General features: G+C 37.9%; 1 long non-coding RNA gene across 3 annotated transcripts; it reads left to right on the top strand.

Moving 5' to 3' along the window:
* Positions 1-523: 523 nt before the first annotated feature.
* Positions 524-2,253, top strand: LOC106422564. Of its 3 annotated transcripts, none has more exons than XR_001284489.3 (4): positions 524-773; positions 1,017-1,248; positions 1,404-1,499; positions 1,636-2,253. It is a non-coding gene; the product is annotated as an uncharacterized LOC106422564 (long non-coding RNA). The 3 variants fall into 3 exon arrangements; XR_001284488.3 differs by having other exon boundaries at positions 561-773; positions 1,146-1,248; XR_007325138.1 differs by having other exon boundaries at positions 760-1,248.
* Positions 2,254-7,308: the final 5,055 nt, after the last annotated feature.

The following is a 7,308-nucleotide window of genomic DNA, read 5'->3' as shown; positions in this document are numbered from 1 at the left end:
TAACCTCCGAGTTAATACTTACAGTACTAAAAACATTCCAAAAAAGTTCAAAATCGTCTACCTAGCATACCACCACTAAAAACTCACTATTAATTTTGCAGGGCCACATACGAAAACCAAAAAGAATTGTCATATTAACCCAAAAAACATTTAAAAGACAAAATATAAGGATTATTTCACGGACTTAAGCTTCCTATTTTAAAAGGGCCAAACACTAAAATTGAGATATAACACCTTTTGCAAATGTGAACCTAAAACACAAATTACAAAATTATATAAAAAATAATAACATAGATCACAAGTAAAGTATATCCCGTCCGTAGGGCGGGCCGACCCTAGTGTACTATAAAAAAGAGTAAATGTGAACCTAAAACACAAATTACAAAATTATATAAAAAATAATAACATAGATCACAAGTAAAGTATATCCCGTCCGTAGGGCGGGCCGACCCTAGTGTACTATAAAAAAGAGTTTTACTCTCTTCTCATCGAGCCACGTCACAGAGAAGCAGGAATCACCACGTGTCATGCTATAAATCTTCTTCGGCTGTTTCGGTAATGTGTTCTAATGACTTTGGGCTTAGAATCACTTGTTTCATGGGCTGCTAACATAGATTTTGTCTGAGCCCAGTAAGTTGTCGTAAAATTCGTCATTTCTTTGCTCACAATCAATATTAGCTGATAAACTCTTGCTGGAGGATTAACTGCGCGGACCAACCAGGATCGTATTTATATCTCTTCGAAGACGGTTCAGTCATCATGTACTAAACTAGGTAAAACCAAGCTAGATTCTTTCTTTCTTTTTTTTTTTCATGGTAATCCAGTTCTTCTTTGTGATTTTAACACCATCATAAGTTTCTTACTGTTAGTATCATCTTTAGATCTCAACATCAGAATTAGAGAACTTACACAAGAACAATATATATGATGATGCAGTGGATACTGTATGGATTGATTTAGTAGGCGGAGTTTCTATACAATAGTTGTGTTTATTCAATTTAAGCCACTTCGTTCAGATTCTAGGATTTTTGTTGAGATCCGTACGGAATGCGGTGAAGGAATGGAATTCGCGAGCTGGAAGCCTGACGCCGTCATCTCTATATTCGTCTGAAACACATCCACTGAACCGTGTCTTTTCTCTGCAGTGGCAATGAGTCAGAAAATATGAGGCTTAACGAACGGGTCATTTTGATTATCAAGTAAGCTCTGTTTTGTACTGGAAACAACACGTGCAACAACAAATGACTGGTGAGTGTCTGTGGGGGGATTTTGGATGGGCTATTGTTAGGTAGATTGAAAGATATATTTTGATATGCCATTTCAAATTTAATTATGTTAGGATACACAAAGGCTTGATAATCTTGGTAATTCATATTTCTTCTTATATATTTCTTATAATGCAGTGACTCTGTGTCTGTGGAAGGATTTCACCATTTTAAGGCTTCTAAAGTGTCAGTGATTCACACTCAACTTACTTTCTCAAGAACAATTAATCTCGAGTAAGCTTTGTCTACAATTTCACCATCTATATCCAAACATGTTTGTGTCTATCTATTTTTCCCTATTTCAACCTTTCGCAAGTGGATAATCAAGCTCATAGATAATAGAACTGTTATTCTGATTGAGAATTTGCAGGCAAAACGACATTACCTGAGCTGTTATATATCCTCTCGAGAGATATTATGAAACCAGAGACTCACAAATTTCAAATAAATGGTACCATACTCTTTAAAACTGGAAACTTTAAGAGAAGTTTGCAGAAAATAGAAAGCGTCCGTTTGGAGCCTGAGGTTGTTGTTTCCATGTCGTAAACAGTCCTCTGTCTCTGTAGAGCATGATCAATATGCTAAAGTAAGAAACCAGGAAGGATGATATAGAAGGGGGGAATATCCGAAGGACTCACTAAAATGTGTTTGGAGAAATAAAAAGAAAGGTATTTATCTTACTGGTATTCAGACTGATGAACTTCAGAAGCAGGGACAAGCCTATGGAGCATTCAGCAATTGTATACATATCATACTTTCTGGGACAAAGAGGTAAGAAAGATCACAAAAGAACTGGTTTTAGGTGTGAGAGAGTTTCGTGAGTATGAATGTTAAGCCAACAATCTGGGCTGTATCACAGCGATAGTAGTACGGATGCTCCATTCCTATGGTGAAATGAATTTTCAGATTAAGTTGTTTAAGTATTCTGAAGTTGTTGAATCAGTTTGTACGCTTTGTTTTCATTTGAAATAAATAAATACATTTTTTACTTCTTTTTCTTAATGAATGTAAAATTAATTTTGATAATATTTTCCTAATATTTACTAACAATGAATCTGAATAATACAAAATTCCTAAGATCTTTGCATTCCGGTACCAAGCCACAATATGAGGCTATATCATATAGTGTTTGCACACTCCCATTTCCTTTGAATAATACATTTTTTACTTTAATTCAACAATGTCTCATTCACACACAGCTTTGAGATCGATACCCAAATTGAACCAGCTTAACCCAACCCAATTTGGTTTTAATTAAGACTCGATTATAACTTAGGCTTGTTTTGTAAAGTGTTTCTAAGACAAATTCGATGGTACCATCAATCAAGTTCTTGACTTCGCCAATAATATTTGGTAACAAACAATTTAACCAATAATACGGATATTCAAAATATCAATGTAAGTTAATGAAAATATAAATAATTAACACATACAGTTTCAATCGCAAATCGAAGAAACATGGTAAATAAATAAATCTCTTCTGTTCTTAATTAGATAAGTTAGATATGTAAAATATAATATAATTTAATAAGTAATAAAATAATATTTAAGGAACATTTATGTAAATATGTAGTTTTATTAAATTATAAATTAAAAAGACTGTATATAAATGTAATATAAACATAAACAAAGCAATTTATTTTTTATTTTACTATAAAATGATTTTCATTTCTAATTTTATTTTACATTTCAATATTTTGTGTTATTTTATTTAATTACATATACAAATTTGTATTCTATCTTATGGATTCAGCACACACGAAATATATCAAATATTCCGAATAAAAATACCTGAAATTCAACTTTATAAAATTTAACTAATATAATATTGTGAATAAAATATTTATTAATCCTTTTAAATGACAAAAATATCTACAAAATCTTAAAAATGTATGCTACCAATTTAAAAAATATAAATAATCATATCTAAGCATTATTGTAAATTCCCGATATAGTTACAAACAAACCTCAATATTTTCTTTGTTGCAATCAAACTCCGCGCTTCGTCCCCTAATTTATTAAAGAATAAATCACTAGATCATACCAGATCCTCGTTTATGTAATACATATCTATCTATACTAATAAAGTTAACTATGAAGGCTCCACGATGCGCCACGTCATCCTTCCATGCTCCAAAACTCGCCACATGTCAGCTCATGCATTAACAGCTTATGTTTCGTAATTGTTTTTTTTATTTGGCCCATCATTGTATTTATTTCGGCCCAAGATTTCAGTTAGAGTTGGTGTCTCTTCTCCAATGCATAGAAACCTCCCTTAGCCATGGTCGCCGCAGAGCTTTCCTGTAACGTATCTCCTTTTCTTAAACTTTTGCTTTAATTCTATCATTAAACTCAACCTCTCCTCTTCTCCCACTCCATCTCATTTATTCAGAATCATGAACGGCGTCTATAACACATTCAAGCTCAACCTATAAATAAGTGTTCATGAAGAACTGCACCGTTCATGTGTTGGTATTGTTTCATGTGTTAATGTTAACAAATTTATCACCTTCAATTTGACACCATTCATTGTTTTCAGGGGGATGACCATGGATCCGATGACAATGGAGAAGGTGCCGAGTTGGCAAAAGATGTGGCACCACCAAACGGTGAGAACGTGAAGAAAAAGGCACGCCAATAGTAGATCAACTTGGATTAAACAATTTCCCACCGCTTTGCTTATCGAATGATGCTTTATCATATTTTTCCTTAATAATTTGAACTCTTTAGTATCTTTTACATTTTTAATTTAATCTCTTTGTTTCGGTGGATGTTAAAACTATGAACTGTATGGTCAACTGATGTTGCTCTCTCACGAGTGAGAACGCCTGAAGCAGGCTTGGCAAGAGAAAGCGGAGCCGACAAAGCGCATAGATACAACGTCATCAACAAGTTCTCGTAAGATTGTTCCCTATGAACAAACTTCTGGCACAAGCAACAATGGTCTACATGGAGCTAATGAGAAACAAAGTGCGAGATCGGGAGAGGGTATCAGTGCTCGAGGCACTAAAAGATTGGCTAGCACTATTGTTACGCCATCTCGAGTCGACCAGGACATGGAGGATAATGTCACAAAGCAGACAAAAGAGCTTACTCGTTCTTGTTGATCAAAAAAGGAACACGTTTTTTTGGTTTTTGGTTGGTAAGTTTGGTTGTTACACCAACTCACCACCAACTCACAAATCTCCCTCCTATAAATACATGCATGAAGGAGAAGGGGAAATTCATCCCAAACAAGAAAAACAAAGTAAGAGAGAACAAGAGAAGAGAAGAAGAGAGAGTGCAAGAGAGAAAAAAAAGAAAAAAAAAATATCTTTCTTGCGAGAAAATCTTTCTCTTTAAGAAATTACGAATAATTTCTTGAGTGTATTTGGGATCGGGTGTGAGTTGAGAGTTTGTAAAATTTCTCGGGTTGATAATAAAAGTTCTGTAGCAGGTCCGGAGACGTAGGCAACATTGGCCGAACTTTGTTAACAATTTTGTGTGTGTTTTCCCGCTCCCATAAATTCTGGTTTTCCGCAAAATTTGACCGCATATTTCCTAACAACTGGTATCAGAGCCTTAGTTACGGAGATCGGTCAAATTTTTTGCGAGGTTACTATTCACATGAACAGTACTTCGTGAATAGTGAATTTTCTCGGTAACATCGGTTTGTCGACGAAGGTGTTCTAATACACGGTGGTTCCAGAAACGATGGGAGGTGAAGACGGTTTGGCGCACAGTATTGGGAAATTTGACGGTACATATTATGCATTTTGGAGAATGCAAATTGAAGATTATCTGTACGGAAAGAAGCTTCATCAACCACTGAGCAAGAAGCCTGAGAAGATGGATCAGGATGAGTGGGAGCTCCTTGACAGACAAGTTCTGGGTGTTATAAGGTTAACACTGTCGAAAAACGTTGCTCACAACGTTGCGAAGGAGAAGACCACGGAAGGGCTCATGAAAGTTCTCTCTGATATGTATGAGAAACCTTCGGCAAACAATAAGGTATTTCTCATGAAGAAACTCTTTCATTTGAACATGGAAGAAGGTGGCCTGGTTGCCGCACATGTGAACGAGTTCAACACGATTGTCAACCAACTGTCATCGGTTGAAATCGAGTTTGATGATGAAGTGCTAGCACTGATTTTGTTGGCATCTCTGCCAAATAGTTGGGAGCCGATGAGGGCAGTGGTTAGTAATTCTGTGGGTACTCAAAAGCTCAAATTCAATGATGTTAGAGATCATATCCTTGGTGAGGAAGTTCGAAGGATAGACTCTGGGGAGGCATCAACGAGCTCTGCTTTCAACGTGGAAAACAGAGGGAGAAACCCAGATAGAAATAACCGGAGTAATGGCAGATCGAAGTCAAGGAATGGATGGGGCCAGTCCAAATTCAGACAGCCTGCAGAATGCTGGAATTGTGGAAAGACAGGTCACATTAAGAAGAATTGCCGAGCACCACCGAAGAAGGAAGACAACACTAGAGGCGGAGCCAATGTAGTGACACGTGAAATCGCTGATGCATTGGTAGTGTCTATTGATTCCCCGAGGAAAATTGAAGCTCGTGATGCAACTGCAAATACCACCAAAGCGTCAATCTCCTATGTCGATAGCCCAGTCGATTCATGGGTGCTTGACTCAGGAGCGTCGTTCCACACCACACCGCACCATAACATCATGGAAAATTATGTTGCGGGAAATTACGGAAAGGTATATCTTGCTGATGGGTTACCTTTGGACATAGTTGGTATTGGAGATATCAACCTGAAAATGTCAGACGGACGTGTGTGGAAGATTACCAAGGTCAGACATGTGCCAAAGTTGATGCAAAATCTGATTTCAGTAGGTCAACTTGATGATATGGGGCACGATGTTAATTTTGGTGGTGGAGCCTGGAGAGTCAAGAAAGGTTCCATGGTGGTGGCTAGAGGTCATAAAAGAGGCACTCTTTATATGACGACGAGTTATCAAGACACTGTTGCTGTTGTCGAGAATGCCAAACATACCAAGTTGTGGCATTGTAGGTTGGGGCACATGAGTGAGAAAGGGATGAAACTCATGGTGGAAAATGGCGCTCTTCCGGATCTGAAGACGGTGGATCATCAGATGTGTGAAAGTTGCATCCTTGGGAAACAGAAACGAGTTAGTTTCTCTAAAGGAGGAAGAGAGCCAAAATCTGAGAAGTTAGAGCTGGTACACACTGACGTGTGGGAACCCGCTCCTGTTGCATCGCTGGGAGGTTCGTACTACTATGTGACCTTTATCGACGACTCCACAAGAAAGGTGTGGGTCTACTTCATGAAGAACAAATATGAAGTGTTCTCGGTTTTCAAGAGATGGAAAACCATGGTTGAGGTTGAGACGAATCTCAAGTTGAAGTGTCTAAGGTCTGATAATGGTGGTGAGTATATCAGCGGCGAGTTCACGAGATACTGCGCTGATAATGGGATCAAGATGGAGAAGACTAGTCCTGGAACGCCTCAACAGAATGGAATAGCGGAAAGGATGAACCGAACCTTGAACGAGCGTGCAAGGAGCATGAGATTGCACTGTGGATTACCAAAGACGTTTTGGGCAGATGCAATCAGTACTGCAGCCTACTTAATCAACAGAGGACCGTCTGTGCCGTTGGGATTTAAGATCCCTAAAGAAGTTTGGAGCGGAAAGAAAGTAAACCTTTCTTATCTAAAGGTGTTTGGTTGCTTAGCTTATGTTCACATTGACGATGCTGCAAGAAGTAAACTTGACTCGAAGTCTAAAAAGTGTTACTTCATCGGTTATGGTGACACGGAGTTTGGTTACCGGTTTTGGGATGACGAAAATCGGAAGATCATCCGCAGCAAAAATGTTGTGTTCAACGAAGAAGCGTTGTACAAGGATAAGCTAAGAGAAGGCTCGGAGAAGAAAGAGCCTGGAGCTGTTGACTTAGAAGATATCCTGACACCGGAGTTGCCACAGGATACCGCAACAGCAGAAGAAGAAATCTCTCAAGACGAGAGTGGTGAGGCTGAAGAAAGTGATGATTCTGAAGTGGTCCCATATACACCAGTCACGGAGT

Source organism: Brassica napus, chromosome C6 (genome assembly GCF_020379485.1).
Source record: "Brassica napus cultivar Da-Ae chromosome C6, Da-Ae, whole genome shotgun sequence".
In the NCBI taxonomy this organism is placed as follows: Eukaryota; Viridiplantae; Streptophyta; class Magnoliopsida; order Brassicales; family Brassicaceae; genus Brassica; species Brassica napus.
The sequence above is the reverse complement of the archived record's forward strand: the minus strand, read 5'-3'. Positions and strand labels throughout refer to the sequence as shown.